General features: G+C 45.2%; 1 protein-coding gene across 2 annotated transcripts in view; it reads left to right on the top strand.

Moving 5' to 3' along the window:
* Positions 1–388: 388 nt before the first annotated feature.
* Positions 389–15,646, top strand: part of HHAT (hedgehog acyltransferase) — a 373,409-nt gene continuing 358,151 nt past the window's right edge. Inside the window, exon 1 of one of the 2 annotated variants that reach the window (XM_069544234.1) lies at positions 389–684. The gene's annotated coding sequence lies outside the window, so the exon portion shown is untranslated. The remainder of the gene's footprint in view (positions 685–15,646) is intronic. The other variant, XM_069544235.1, reaches the window with a different exon arrangement.

Genomic DNA, 15,646 nt, shown 5'->3' with positions numbered 1-15,646 from the left:
GGTCCGAGCAGCAAAGCCCGCCTTCTTTCCACCCCACCAAGCTACCTCCTTTAGCCTGCAAAACGTCCGTGGGGACCACTAGAGCCGGATTTCAGGTGACTTCCGTTCTTAAATATGCTGGCAGCCGCAGGCCTGCAATTAACAAACGAGGTGCATAGATCGGTGCCTGCAATTAACAAGGAGTGGAGTAGAGATCGGTGCCTGCAATTAAAAACAGAGGTAGAGGAGCGATCGGTGCCTGCAATTAACAAGGGGTGCAGCGATCTGTGTCTGCAATTAACAAACAGGGGTGGAGAGATCGGCGCGCTGCTAAGCGCAGGCACCGGGGCCCGCCGGCGAGCGGGGGCTGGACCCCGGTGGGCCGGCTCCGGGCTCTCCCGGTGCGGAGGGGCGGGCCGCCTTCCCACTGGTCCGCTCCAGCAGCGCGGCCTGCTGGCCACAGTTCCCAGCGGGCACCACCCGCTCGCGAGCCAGGCAGCCCCGGGCGGCGCGCGCCGGTCCGAGGGCGGGGACGTGCTCCGAGGACGCGCGCGGGGCTGGGCCTCCAACCGCCGCTCGCGGGGAAGAGGGCGGCTTCCCGCAAAGCCCGCCGCCGCCGCCGCCGCCGCCGACTCGGAGGTGCCGAGGGTTGTGGGGGAGCTCGGGGCGCGCGGGAACATCGCCGTCGCCCGGCGCGGCCCGGAGGTTGGTAGCTGGTGACCGTAGAGGGTCCTCGGGAAGTTAGGCGTTGACTTTTTGCTTTAGGTTGGAAAACAAAAAGAAACGCACCAGACGCTTTCCGTTTCCCATTCCCGTGCCTACGTGCGCGCCCGGAGGCGGGGCAGAGGACGCGCCAGGTCCCGCGCTGGAGACAAAGGCGGCGGCGGCGGCGGCAGTGGCCGTGCGCCCGGATCAAGGCCGGGCTCTCCGCGGCCGGCCGAGTCCGTACGCGCCCCTGCCCCGGCCCCCTCTCCCTGGCCTCGTTCCAAGTTGGCATTGTTGCGGGAAGTGTGGACGCTGGACCCCTTGGCGGTCTTAGAAGTTCGCTGGCCTGACTTGCTGTGGCTCCGGGGACAAGGCTCCCCCTCACCCCCCAAAGTTAGAGACTTCTTGCTTTCTACTCTCCGGACTCAAGTTTCCCTCTTTTCTTTTACGCCTGACCTTTAGGTGGCACAGTCTTTACGTGGGAGGCCCTCCTCCCCGCAGTTCCTACCGGAGCGAGCGGGAGAGGTACTAGGATGGACGGCATTGGCGTTAAGAAATGTACCGCTTGATTGGTTCGTGGCTCTTGGATCAGGGCGGTCAGGCCATTGAGTTGGCATCCCGGGTGGTTTGTATCATGTGGGGGTGAAACTCATTGTTTCTGTCCTACTGTGCCGTGTTCCTCCTTCATTCATTCGCAGAGCTGTTTGCCGCCCCGTGATAAAGGCTGTGGGAACGCTAGGAGAGGAGGGGGAAAGCTTTCCTGAGGAGGGGACTTTATACTGGACTTTGAAGAATGATTTTTTTTTCTTTCCGTGTTCATGGTCCATCTTTTCGGTATTTTTTTTTTTTCTCCCTCTTATCTCAGTGACAGACTATAATTGTCATTAAGTGTTGGATCAGAGCTCTGACCTGAAAGATTTAACTAATAGTAACAGGGATGATGTGCTTGTTAGGTGCTTTAAATCCAGTAGTTCTAAACCTTGCAGTAACCGGGAAGGATAGTATTAACCCTTGTCACAGCAGAAGAAAGAAAGGCTTAGAGGAGATGCCAGAGCCACAGAGAGTAGGTGTTGGGGTCGGGTTTTGCACTTCTCTTTCTGGATCAAAGCCTATGCTTTGTTTATTGTTTATTTTGTCCCTCCTTGGGAAGTAGGTTATATAGACCAAGGGTGAAGGCCAAGTCTCTGGAGACAGCCGTCATTTTTGCGAGTGGCTCTGTGTCGGTGTTAACTCTGTAGGTGATGTCGGGAACTAGCCAGGCTGATGGGCTGCTCTGGGGCTCAGACCGTAAAGGATCCACCTGCAATCCTGGAGGTCCAGGTTTGATCCATGGGTGGGGCCTCCTCTCTCTTCCCCGGAGAAGAAAATGGCAACTCACTCCAGCATTCTTGCCTGGAGAATTCCATGGGCAGAGGAGCCTGGCAGGCTACGTCCATGGGGTCACAAAGAGGTGGACAGAAGACTGAGTGACTGGTGCTTTCAGCCAGGGTGAACCTTACTCATCTGTGCCTCCTTCTAGGGCAGGGCGTTGCCGAGGGGAGGCGCTCCTTAACTGTTGCCTGGGAGCTCCCTGGCGTGGGTGAGATCCTTGATTCCTTGTTGGGTGCTTTACCCATTTTTTTTTGTTGCTATGGCCTTCTTTCAAGTCTGCTGCTACTGCTGCTGCTAAGTCGCTTCAGTCGTGTCTGACTCTGTGCGACCCTATAGACAGCAGCCCATCAGGCTCCCTGTCCCTGGGATTCTCCAGGCAAGAATACTGGAGTGGGTTGCCATTTCCTTCTCCAATGCATGAAAGTGAAAAGTCAAAGTGAATTCGCTCAGTCGTGTCCGACTCTTAGCGACACCATGGACTGCAGCCCACCAGCCTCCTCCATCCATGGGATTTTCCAGGCAAGAGTACTGGAGTGGGCTCCCATTGCCTTCTCTTTCAAGTCTGGGGAAGCCAATTTTTAAAAGGCGTTCAAAAATACATAGTTACAAATTCCATTGAAACAGCAATCAAAGTAGTACAAACCCCCCACAATTATAATGTATTTCTTTTTTTTTAAAAAAAATCAATCCATTAAATAGCAAAACTCAGTGCTGTATCAGATAAGGTCTCAGGATTTCAGAGTAGTGATGCCTGTGTGAGTGACATTTGCAGTATTTGCAACAGCTGCACTGTGGCATGATAGAATCTGTGACTCTTACTGGTGACAGAGTCACTGGAAATGCTCTTGCTCTCCACATATGTAATCAAATGAACTCCCGAATTTCAGAGGTTCGTGAAAATAAAGATGTATGAGAAAAGGCATTGACGTTTGTGGGTGGAATTCAGGAGGCCATGAACGCCTTGTGGATAGAGGGCTGCGTGTCTAGGTTACAAGCCCGGGTTAGCCGTGGTTTGCTTCCTGCACTGTCTTGCTGGCCACACAAGCATTACAGTTTGTTTCCTCCTTCTTCACTTCCTGTCTCCTTTCCCTCAGGTCCACAGTTGTTTTTGATGGTCAAAGCTGTTGAAAGAGAATTGCTGGATTGTTAACCTGCTCCATCTGCGCTGGTCTTGCTCTGCATAATTCTGCTGGAGAATATTCCCACAACAGTGGTTTTGTTATCTAAAGCATGACTATCTTCCCTTCTTTCCTTCCGTCCAATGGTGTATGGCGTTACCAGTGTCAGGCAAGAAGGGAGTTATCACTACATGTCCTACAGATGTTTTAAAAAATCTTCAGATGTTATTGTGAACAATTTAATGGTAGTACATTTATATATTCAAGTGACATGGACAAGTTTTTTGAATAAAATATCTCTTAAGACACAAGAGCTAGATAATTTGTATAGTTCCATATCTGTAAAGAAATTAAATTTGTATTTAAAAACCTTTTCAGAGTATAATTTCCAGGCCCAGATGGCTTCACTAGTGCAATATTACAAACATTTAAAAAAATAAAAAAGAAGGAATACTCCCTGACTTGCTTTTATGAGGCCAGCATAACCTTGTTACTAAAGCTTGATAAGGAGGTTACAAGAAACTCTAGGCCAGACTCTCATGGAAAAGACACAAAAGCCCTAAAAGAAAGTATTGGTAAATAAAATCTAGTGACCTATACCTGTATTTATGGGACCCTGCCTATTTAACTTATGTGCAGAGTACATCATGAGAAACACTGGGCTGGAAGAAGCACAAGCTGGAATCAAGATTGCTGGGAGAAATATCAATAACCTCAGATATGCAGATGACACCACCCTTATGGCAGAAAGTGAGGAGGAACTAAAGAGCCTCTTGATGAAAGTGAAGAAGGAGAGTGAAAAAGTTAGCCTAAAGCTCAACATTCAGAAAACTAAGATCATGGCATCTGGTCCCATCACTTCATGGGAAATAGATGGGAAAATGGTGTCAGACTTTATTTTTTAGGGCCTCCAAAATCACTGCAGATGGTGATTGTAGCCAGCGGTCATGTATGGATGTGAGTTGGACTGTGAAGAAAGCTGAGTGCCGAAGAATTGATGCTTTTGAACTGTGGTGCTGGAGAAGACTCTTGAGAGTCCCTTGGACTGCAAGGAGATCCAACCAGTCCATCCTAAAGGAGATCAGCCCTGGGTGTTCATTGGAAGGACTAATGTTGAAGCTGAAACTCCAATACTTTGGCCACCTCATGTGAAGAGTTGACTCATTGGAAAAGACCCTGATGCTGGGAGGGATTGGGGGCAGGAGGAGAAGGGGATGACAGATGAGATGGCTGGATGGCATCACTGACTTGATGGACGTGAGTGAGTGAACTCTGGGAGTTGGTGATGGACAGGGAGGCCTGGTGTGCTGCGATTCATGGGGTCACAAAGAGTTGGACACGACTGAGCGACTGAACTGAACTGAAGCTGTGACCAAGTTGGATTTATTCTGGGAATGTAAACTTTGTCTAACATTAGAAAATCAATAATTGTAATTTAGCCACAGAATAAAGGAGAAAAACTACTCAATAAAATTCAGCACCCATTTGTGATAAAATTTCTTTGTAAAACATTGAAAGATTTAAAACACTTAAAATAATAGAGGGTAATCACTGCTTCACAGATAACTCTGTGGATTCATTATAAGCCCAATTGAAATCCCAACAGATTTTTTTTCAAAAGTAGCCAATAAGCTAATTTTAAAATATATATGGAAATTCTAGATGATCTTAGTAAAGGAGCAAAGTTGGAAGATTTAAGCTGCTAGATGAGTATGTAGTTTGTCAGTGTGGTGTGGATACAATGCCAGATAGACCATGGAACCGGGTAGAGAATCCATAAACAGGCTCACAGGTCTGAGATCTCTTGATTTATAACAGAAGTGACTCTGCAGTGCTCTAGAGAAATGAGAGTCTTTTCAGTCAGTGTTCCTGGGCCAACTGGATATCCAAATGGACAAGGTGAATTTTGATCATCTGCCTCACCCAGTATACAAAAATTAATCGATATGTCATACGGCTAAATGGGAGATCTGAAACAAGAAAGCTTCTGGAAGAAAGCAAAGTAGAACACCTTTATGACAAGGTTTATTGAATAGGACACAAAAAGCACTAATTATAGAAGAAAATATTGGTGTGAACTACTGTTCATTGAAAGATTCCAGAGAGAAAAGGCAACTTGCAGGATGGGTGAAGGTATTTGTAAGGGCTCTATCCAATAAAGGACTCATTCCCAGAATGTAGAAACGGTTTTTCACAAATCATTGAGAAAAAGATAGTCCAGTAGAAAAAAGGGCAGGTCACTTCCCAAATAGGATTTTCAAATACACAATAAACATGAAAAAGGGATTAACCTCATTAGTAATTGCTGTTCCTGCTAAGTCACTTCAGTTGTGTCCAGCTCTGTGTGACCCCATAGACGGCAGCCCGCCAGGCTCCGCCGTCCCTGGGATTCTCCAGGCAAGAGCACTGGAGTGCATTAGTAATTAGGGAAATACAAATTAAAACTACAATGGGATATCACTCTACTCACCAGAGTGGCTAAAAAACACAAAACCCTGTCAGTGCTGAGTACTGGTTAGAATATGGAAAACTGGACCTCTTATACATGATGGCTGATGGGTATGGAAGTTAGTATAACTTTTGGAAGTTGTTTTGAAGTATTACAGTATCATTACTAAAACTGGGCAGATGCATCTCCTATGACTCAGCTACTCCGTTCTTGATAAATTCTGAACAGTAATAAGGCAGATACATTGGCACCGAAAGACATGTAATAGTATGTGCAGAGCAGTATTATTCCTAATAGCTTGAAGTTAAAAACAACTCACGTGTTCATCAATAGTAGAATGGACAAAAGTGTAAGCATATTGCTTATACAATGGAATACGCCACAGTAATGAGAATGAACAAATCTGCTTAACACACAACATTGGATGAGCCTTGCAAAGGTAGAACTGAGAAAAAGGTGGACGCAAGAGTGAGTGCTTTGTGATCCATTTTTTGGGGGAAGTTAAAAAATGGGCAGAACTAAATAAACGAGGGCGTTTAGGAGTCCTGCTAGTGGTCACCTTTAATGGAATTGAAAGGACAGAGAGGGGATTCAGTTTTTTATCTAAGTCGTAATTATTGGAATGAGTTTGCTTTTTGGAAGCCTTATACTTTAAAAAAAAATTAAGCATACTGTAATACAAAATTCACTTAAATATATTATTAAAATTTGATTCATTCAGCTGCCCCTAATCTGGGGAGTGTAAGATGTGGTGAGCATGATTCTGGTGATTAAAAAGGCTTCAAATAGGTTGAGAATTTTACAGGGAAGGGATACAATATCACATTAGTAACTTTTCTGAACTAGGGGCTGATAAATCTGCCTCCTTTTCTTCCAATCTTTAACAGCAGAGATCTGGCTCAAGGGCAGTTCATATAAAAGCACTTAGAGTTATGTTGCATATTAAGATTGACAGCAGTGTGAGATGGAAGCTGAAAAATGCTGAGTTGAGAACTGAACACAAAATTTTGTTTTCGGGTTTCATTTTCTTGCAGCTTAAGGTTTTAGTTTATAACAATTAGATTAAAATATTCTGATGTTTTATATAAATCCTTTTAATGAAGTACTTTCCTCCCACTTGACCATGAACTAATTGAGGTTAGGGGTGGCATATTAGTTTCCTATTGTTTCTGTAACTAATTACCATTAACTTAGTGGCTTAAAACAGCAGAAATTGGTTACTTTATAGTTCTGGAGATCAGAAATCCAAACTGGGTTGTCGGGGCAGTGTTCCTTCTAGAGATTCGGCGTGGTCGGGGGGTGGGAGGGGGTTGTCTTTTTTTCTTTGCTAATGTTCTTTGCTAATTAATGTTTCTTTGCTAATTAATGTTTCTTTGCTAATTAATGTTTGCTAATGTCGCTTACATTCCTTTATTCTTGGCCCCTTCCTCCATCTTCAGAGCGTATTCCTCTGACCTCTGCTTCCGTCATCCTCTCTCCTCTCTGTCCCTGACCTGCCTTCTTCCGTCTTAGCAGGGCTCTGTGCTTACATTAGGCCCATGTGGATTATTGGGGATAATGTCCCCATCTTGACATTTTTAACTGAATCACATCTGCAGAGTCGCTTTGCCATGTAAGGTAACATATTTACATGTTCGGGAAATAGGGCATGGACATTTTTCTAGGGGAGCCATACCTGGCAGATCCTCCAGATAGAATCTATTTTGTCTTCACAAATAGCACAGTTCCTGATTCTCTGTAGGAGCTCATTGATGTTTGTCGAATGAAGGAATGCGTCCCGGTTTTCATTGTTGGAAGTCTAGCTTCCTAAGAAGAGAAATGATGGTCTTGTCCTGCTCTGGCTCTGCACACCTGGAATTCTGTGTTCAGCTCTACGCACCTGTACTGTAAAGAGACAACTGACAGCTGATAAAGGCTCTGGGAACCAAGACATGGAAGAAATGACTGAAGGCAGCCTGGGGTTTGTCCTGGCAGAGGGCTTGGGGTGGAGTGGATGGCATTAAGTATCTTTCAGTATTTATGAGTATGATTGGCAAGAATAATGGTTATTCTTTCAGTATGCTTAATAATCGTGGGAATAATACTAAAGACAACAAGAATAAGCATTTTAGAGCTTACCATGGTCAACGTAATGTTCTCTCTCTTTGTAAATGCATTTAGTCGTCACGGCAACTCTCAGAAGATAGTTACCATCTCTGTTATATAAGTAAGGGCATTGAAGCACAGAGAGGTCATGCAACTTGTACGAGGTCACACAGCTAGAAAGTAGCAAAGCTGGGATTCAGCCTTTGGTGTTCTGACTCCAGAGCCATGCTTTAAACTATCACACTATCCTGCCTCTGTGCTTTCAGTTTCTCCAGGTACAGTAAGACTAGTAGCAGAATGCTTTTTAGAAATGGAGGGGCAGATTTTGACTCAGTTTAAGAAGAAAAGAGGTAAGAATAAGAACTTCTTTGAAATAGAGTTCCCCTGCTTTGCAGTGTTACTGGACATGGTCAGGTAGGGTATTGTACTGAGTCGGCCAAAAAGTTCATTTGGGTTTTTCTGTATCATCTTATGGAAAAACCTGAACAAACATATTGGCCAACCCAACAAAAGAAATCCCCAAACTGGCTCGATCAGACGAGGCGACAGTACCGATTTTGAGATTTGGTTTGGGAAGGTAATTCTTTAAAATATACGTCTCTCAACCTTTATGACATTTTACCTAATAAAGATCTCCTGTGAGATGTAGTTTTCCCACTGCCTCTCCAGATTTTACTTATTAGCAATTCTAACATCCTTGTGTGGTAAGCCATGTCTCTGCCCCTTTTTAAGATACTCCCAGCTGGCGCTAAAGAACTTGCAGACAAGAGACGTGGGTCAGTCCCTGGGTTGGGAAGATCCCCTGGAGGGCATGGCAATGCAGTCCAGTATCCTTGCCTGGAGAATCCCATGGACAGAGGACCCTGGCGGGCTACAGTCCATGGGGTCGCAAAGAGTGGGACACAACTGAAGCGACTTCACATATACACACTCCTCCAGTAAAGAGATGGAAGCTGTTCTCTCTTCCGCCCTGAGTCTGTACTGAGCTTTTGACCAATAAAACGTTCTGTGAATTCTGGAGCCTGGTCCTTAAGAGACCTTGCCCCTCTTGCTTTTGTTCTTTTAAGACCCTGGAGCCACCGTGCTATGAAGGACCAGCCTACTAGAGGACACATGCCACGTGGAGAAGTAAGGCACCTAGGTGATGGCTGGCACCAAATGCCAGACATGTGGGTGAGATCGTTGTCCCCTCCAGCTGCCTTGAGCCAGAGCAGTGACAGTCATGTGAGCTGATGCCAGGTGAGGTCTGCAGAAGAATTGCTCAGATTGCCACCCCCCCGAATCACAGGAGAGAATACAGCTTGTTATTTTAAGCCTCCATGCTTTGGAATGATTTATTGCACAGTGACACATAGCTGATACCTAATATTTTGGAGCATATTTGGATGTCGTGATAACGTATTTTAAAATATTCAGTAATTAGACTTTTGCCCAGCCCAGTGGACCTCTCCAATCACAGCCGATCATTCCAATGTATTGATGAAGCCTTTCTGGGTTTAGGAAAGTGTTTCTCTTTAGAATGATGTACGTAGAAGAATGAGACTCTTAAGCATGGTTAGGAAAACACTGTATTATGAGAAGACACCATGAATCTGGGCTTGGTTTTTCTGGTAGAAGTCATGTAATTTATATTCTGCAAAACAGGTCTCTGTTTCAACAAGTTGGACTTGGAAAAGAGTAAAAGTCTCCTAACATTTTTCCCAAATGTGCTAGAATATTGCTCTGCCTTGGCATTTTCTTTTCTGTAATGCCTTTGTCATTTCAGTGGGCATGAGTTTCTTTTGCTTTATTACTTTGTGGTTTCCAGAGTGCTCATTTGTTCCTAAATGTAGAACTATTTCAAGTTTACTCAACCCTTACCTCTATATAACTGCTGACTTTCCCCTCATATCCGAGGTAAATTGGTTTAGTTCGTCTTCTTCAGTAAATCTCTTAAGAAATGTGTGAGTTAGATGTTTCCTGTGTATTTGGATTACATCTAGTTGATTTTCTTCCTGGGGAGTATCTATACTAAATGTAACTTTAAGTTCTTTTCCATGTGTATAGCTTGTATTGTCTTCTAGCTTTCCTGACGAATTGATTTCATCGTAGATGCTGAAAAAAATGAGTCGGGTGAACTTGAAGAATAGGGAGGTGGGTGAAGGAAGGCTCTGGCATTAGACTTGGTGAGCATGAATCTAAGCTCTGCTGCTTAGATTTGTGTGATTTGGGGCAGATTTCTTGATCCTTCCAGGCTTTGGTGGTCTTTTGTGTTAATGAGGTTACCAGAAGTACCAACCTCAGCGCTGTTATGGAGATTAAGTGAAAGAAAACTTTTAAAGTGCTTTCTCAGCGTAGGTAATCTGTCAATACTACTTATTAGAGTACAGTTCAGTTCAGTTTACTTTCACTTTTCACTTTCATGCATTGGAGAAGGAAATGGCAACCCACTCCAGTGTTCTTGCCTGGAGAATCCCAGGGACAGGGAGCCTGGTGGGCTGCTGTCTCCTGGGTCACACAGAGTCAGACACGACTGAAGCGACTTAGCAGCAGCAGCAGCAGTTCAGTTCAGTTGCTCAGTCGTGTCCAACTCTTTGCGACCCCATGGACTGCAGCACGCCAGGCTTCCCTGTCCATCACCAACTCCCGGAGCTTGCTCAAACTCATATTCATTGAGTCGGAGATACCATCCAACCATCTCATCATCTGTCGTCCCCTTCTCCTCCTGCCTTCAATCTTTCCCAGCATCAGGGTCTTTTCCAATGAGTCAGTATTAGAGTACAGCTGTTACTTAACTCTGGGTAAACTCAGTAGAGAAATATTTCAGTTTAGTTAGTTGGGCATGATGATGGTGATGGTGCTGGAGATCGTTAGCTTCATGCTGAGGTTGCTGTTTTAAAGTCATCTGGTGCATGGGAGTATTTGGCTCCTCTGTCCGTGGAATGCTCCTGGCAAGAACACTGGAGTGGGTTGCCATTCCCTTCTCCAGGAGATGTTCCTGACCCAGAGACTGAACCCAGGTCTCTTGAATTGCAGGTGGATTCTTTGCTGTCTGAGCCACCATGGAAGCCCAGGTGCTATTTAGACCCTATTTAGTGCTAAATACCAAGGGTGAGGAGCAGGAAAGACTTTAAAGAGGAAGTGTTGGAATCCATTTGTTGTACTTAGCAACAGTAAAGATAAAGGACTTTTGAAAAGAGATTGGAAATCGCTGGGGAAAAGCATCTTACAGAAGTTGTGTGTATGCACACTTCAGGCTTTGGCACAGTGAGCTGTCCTTTTCTGCCAAGAGTAAGGAACAGGATTTCTGCCTAAGAGAGTGGGAGTTGAGAACTTGGGTTCTGTTTTTGCTCCATTGCTGGCTTCTCTGGGTCCTTGGGCAGATTGCGTCTTTTCTCTGAGCAGGACTCTGATCCCTGAAAAAAGAGCTAACTGTTATTCCTCCTGGTGAGAATGAGAGTGGATGGCATCTTTGAAAGCAGGTGGAGTGTTAAATTACAACATGAAAGCAAACGTACATTGCTTCAGTATAGAAAACTTTCTCTTCGTGGAGGAAGTCTTGCTGTTTTCCAGCTAAGATTTTATTATGTGGGCCCCATGAGTTCTATAGTTCCCAGATAAATATAGTACTTTTTGGAACTACTCAGCCTGGGGCTCTTCTACCCAAAACAAAGTAGGGAAATCCTGTTCATCCAGTCTGACTTCTTTCCCTTAATCCCAGGAAAACCTTTGCCATGGTTTTCTTCCAAGACCTAATCTTAAATGCATTTTCTCTCTTAGTCTTCACTTTGTGCCAGTTCCTTACTCTCATCAGTAATACCAACTTTGAGATAATGTAGTCTTAACAGCTTTGGAGATGCTGTTTTAGGTCCTTTATTCTCCCTCCACCCCACTGCCTCCTGGACTAGTTTGGTGCCATGTGCAACTTGATTTTTCCTACTGTGTTGCATGGTTCTAGAATTTTTTCTCCACTTCCCACAGAGGGCCTGAATCGCTAACCTCCCTGCCTCTCGACGCTACCACCATGTCAAAGGTCTTCTTCCTGAAGCTTCACACAAAAATTAAATGTCATATATGTTTAAGACCCTTTGCCACTTGGCTCTAAAACTGCCCACATTGTTTCCTTCTCAAGGTCCTGACCAGTATTCCCTCTGAAGTGGAAGTGCTCTCAGGTACATCTTTACCATTAGATCTCCCTGTAACCCTCCTTAGCTCTCACATCAGTAATGTAACCTCCTTTATACAGATTGATCAGGTAGATTCCTACTTTAAAACAGTCCGTGTTGTTGTAGCTTGGCTGTTTCCTATAGAAATCATGATGTAAATGGTGATGAGTTTCTAGGCTATTGAATATGCGAGTGTTAAGTCACTCAGTCATTCTGATTCTTTGCAACCTTGTGGACGGTAGCCTGCCAGGCTCCTCTGTCCATGGAATTATTCTCCAGTCAAGAATACTGGAGTGGGTTGCCATTCCCTTCTTCTCCATGAAATCTTCCTGACCCAAGGATCAAACCTGGGTCTCCTGCATTGTAGGTGGATTCTTTGCCGTGTGAACCACAAGGGAAGTCCAGGCTGTTGCGTGGATGCACACTTAACTGATAATGTTGCTGCAGCCCTGAATCTATGCATGCAAAACAGAAAAAAAGGCATTACTTACACATTTGAGTAAGGATTCCTTTAATTTCATTGTGGTAGCTTGTGCCTAAAGAAGAACATAGTCACATTTAGAAAATTGAAACATTAGAAACTTGAGAATTTTCTGAGTCTTTAGGAACCTTTGTGAGTTTGGACATTAAAAAAAAAAAGTTCTAGTTATATTCCCAAAGGCGCAGCTTTCTTTTCTTTGATACTGTTGCATCATTAAATTCCTTAAAACATATCTACCCTGATTGGCTCTCTGAGTGCACAGCTGAAACAAACAGAGGTGGGGAGAGCACTGGAGAGAGCAATCTTCTTGAGATAAGTGGATAAGAGTTGAATTATTAAGGAAGAAAGATCTGTTAAGGACAAGTGGGTGTGTGTTTGATGGTGGTATTTAGAGATTACATTCCTGGGATTGTGAATGGTGAGGCAAGAAGAGTGAATACTGCATATAATTCCTTTTGGGGCTAAGAAAAGAGATGGTGAGAAGAGACGCTGGGCAGAAAGCTCTCCAGAGGGCCCCCAAGGACACATTGTTGCTATCTGGGGTGGCCTTGGGCTGGATGTGGGGAGGGGAGGAGGATGAGACATTAGAGAGAGCTCTTGGGGTGCTGATGAGCGGAGGAAGGCCCCGCAGCGGGTGGGATGATCAGTCCCTCCTCCCATGGAAGGTCAGTTGCTGCTGCTGCTAAGTCACTTCAGTTGTGTCCGACTCTGTGCCACCCCATAGACAGCAGCCCACCAGGCTCCCCCGTCCCTGGGATTCTCCAGGCAAGCACACTGGAGTGGGTTGCCATTTCCTTCAATGCATGAAAGTGAAAAATGAAAGTGAAGTCGCTCAGTCATGTCTGACCCTCAGCAACCCCATGGACTGCAGCCTTCCAGGCTCCTCCATCCATGGGATTTTCCAGGCAAGAATACTGGAGTGGGGAGCCATTGCCTTCTCCGATGGAAGGTCAGTTAGAGGTCATCAATTCAGAAGGAAACCCAGGGTTCCGGGGAGGTAAGCTCCTGATGAGTTCAATTCACTAACTGATCCACTGAGACGGATTTTAGCTAGTGTTCACTGAGTGCTTCCTCTGTGTCAGGCCCTGGGTATGCCTTTTACGTTTAATCCACTTAATAAGTCTATGAGGAAGCATATCTGGGAAGCTGTGACCCACTTAAATTCCTGAGCCAGTCAGTGGCAGAGCCTGGTTACCCCCCAGGTCTGCCTGATGCAGAATCCACTACAGGAGGCCGTTTGGTCCAGTCCCCAAGTGTTAAATATGAGAACACAGCCCTCCGCTTTGTTGCTTATTACTGAGTATCTCTGTGTATATGTCTGCAGAATGTATACGATATAGCCAAGAGCAGCGTCAAAAAACATTTGAGTTTTCTGGTTTTCTAACAGTTAAGTCACTAAAGCAAGAGAATTGTCTTCGAAGGAGAATGTTCACTAAAAGCTTCAAAACTGCAGGAATTCTGGAAGTTTTAGTTACTCTCCAAGATTATTTATGTTCAAATTTCAATAGCTTTTGAAGGGGGTTCAGCTCTTTGCCAATTGAGGAAGTTATCCAACAGAGTAATACCAGCATCCTTGGGAAGGAGAGCAAATACAAAACTCAGAGGTTGTATCAATGACGCACCGCATAGGACAGGGATCTCTGTTCAGTGTTCTCTGGCATCCTGGATGGCAGGGGGGTTTGGGGGGAGAACGGATACATGTATATGTATGGCTGAGTCCCTTTGCTGTTCACCTGAAATGATCATAGTATTGTTTATCAGCTGTAATGCATGACAAAACAGAAAGTTAAAAAGCCCAGAGGTTGAAATTTACTTATCACTAAATGGAAAATTACTAATCCTACAAAGTCCCCCAAAGAAATCTTAACAGATTCTGGAAGGTGCCAGCTATTTAAAAATAAAGGGTTGTCGTTGTCAAGTCGCTTAAGTCGTGTCTGACTCTGCGTGATCCCATAGACGGCAGCCCACCAGGCTCCCCCATCCCTGGGATTCTCCAGGCAAGAACACTGGAGTGGGTTGCCATTTCCTTCTCCGATGCATGGAAGTGAAAAGTGAAAGTGAAGTCACTGAGTCATGTCCAACTCTCAGCGACCCCATGGACTGCAGCCTTCCAGGCTCCTCCGTCCATGGGATTTTCCAGGCAAAAGTACTGGAGTGGGGTGCCATCGCCTTCTCCGAAAATAAAGTGTAGTGGTTCTGAAAAGTACTAGGGGATCCCACGCAGGCGTTGTTGAAATTCCAGGGCTTAGAGAGATTGGCTGTGGAAGTATGAGTGCCAGATTCTGGGTATTCTAGGAGCTCTGTGGGAGAAACTCATGCCTCAGCGACTTGTAGGTAATTACCAGGGGATCTTCTGGTTGGAGGACCACTGATTTCTGACTTCTTATTTTATGAAAGGGAAAGTTTATATCCCTTCCTGCTGTGACTCCCTGAAAAAAGGGGTTTGTGAGTAGTAGGTTCTGAACTAGACTCTGAGGGCAAGTAACCCCGTGAACTGGTACTAACGGGGCTCCATCCCTGAGGGGTGAGGTGGGGGCCCAGGGGTCTCAAAACCTGGATTTGAGCCCTGGCACCATTATTTCTGATTGAATGACCTCACCATGTTCACATTCATCATCTATAAATGCCTGCCTCTGGTGCTCCACATACTTCACCCAACTCTTGTGAAAATACAATGAGCTCATGGGTGAGATCTGAGTTTTGGCATTACTGTCACGTATTAGAAGTGCTTGCTGGGGGCTTAACATTTTGCTCTTGTTTTAATTTGACTTTGACATATGTGAGAGGTTTAAGTAAAGCAATGACGGCCATAGAGGGGTTTACATTTAGCCAACTCAATGTCATTTGGGAACTGATCATTTAATTTGCAGAATTTTAGGACTTCCTGTTACCTGCTTTATTACTTAAGAGTATAGACATGGCTGCCGTAACAGAGAGCTTTAGAATGGCACAGCCTTAAACGACCTGGGAATGCATTTCTCTTTCATGTAATAGTCCAGAGATGTAAGAGGTCCAGGGCAGTTTGGGGGGTGGGGTAGGGTGGTACATGCAGTCAGGAACTGAGGCGCCTCTGTCTTGCTTTTCTCTGCGGCTTTACCCTCCTGTTCCAACTCCACCCAGCAGGAAGAGGATGACCACAGCCTCAGCGCCAGAACTATTCAAATATCCACACTTGGATACACTGTATGGGCTCAGCATCCTTGTGTCCAGATAAAAATGCAGTTCCTGTGCAAGAAGGGAGACTGCATATACAGAGTGCGCAGCTCACAGTCTGCCAGTGGGATCAGGCTGTTAGCTTCCCTTTAAGAAGCGC

The sequence above is a fragment of the Ovis canadensis genome, chromosome 12 (genome assembly GCF_042477335.2).
Source record: "Ovis canadensis isolate MfBH-ARS-UI-01 breed Bighorn chromosome 12, ARS-UI_OviCan_v2, whole genome shotgun sequence".
Lineage (NCBI taxonomy): Eukaryota > Metazoa > Chordata > Mammalia > Artiodactyla > Bovidae > Ovis > Ovis canadensis.
This window is presented reverse-complemented; position numbering and strand designations above follow the sequence as displayed.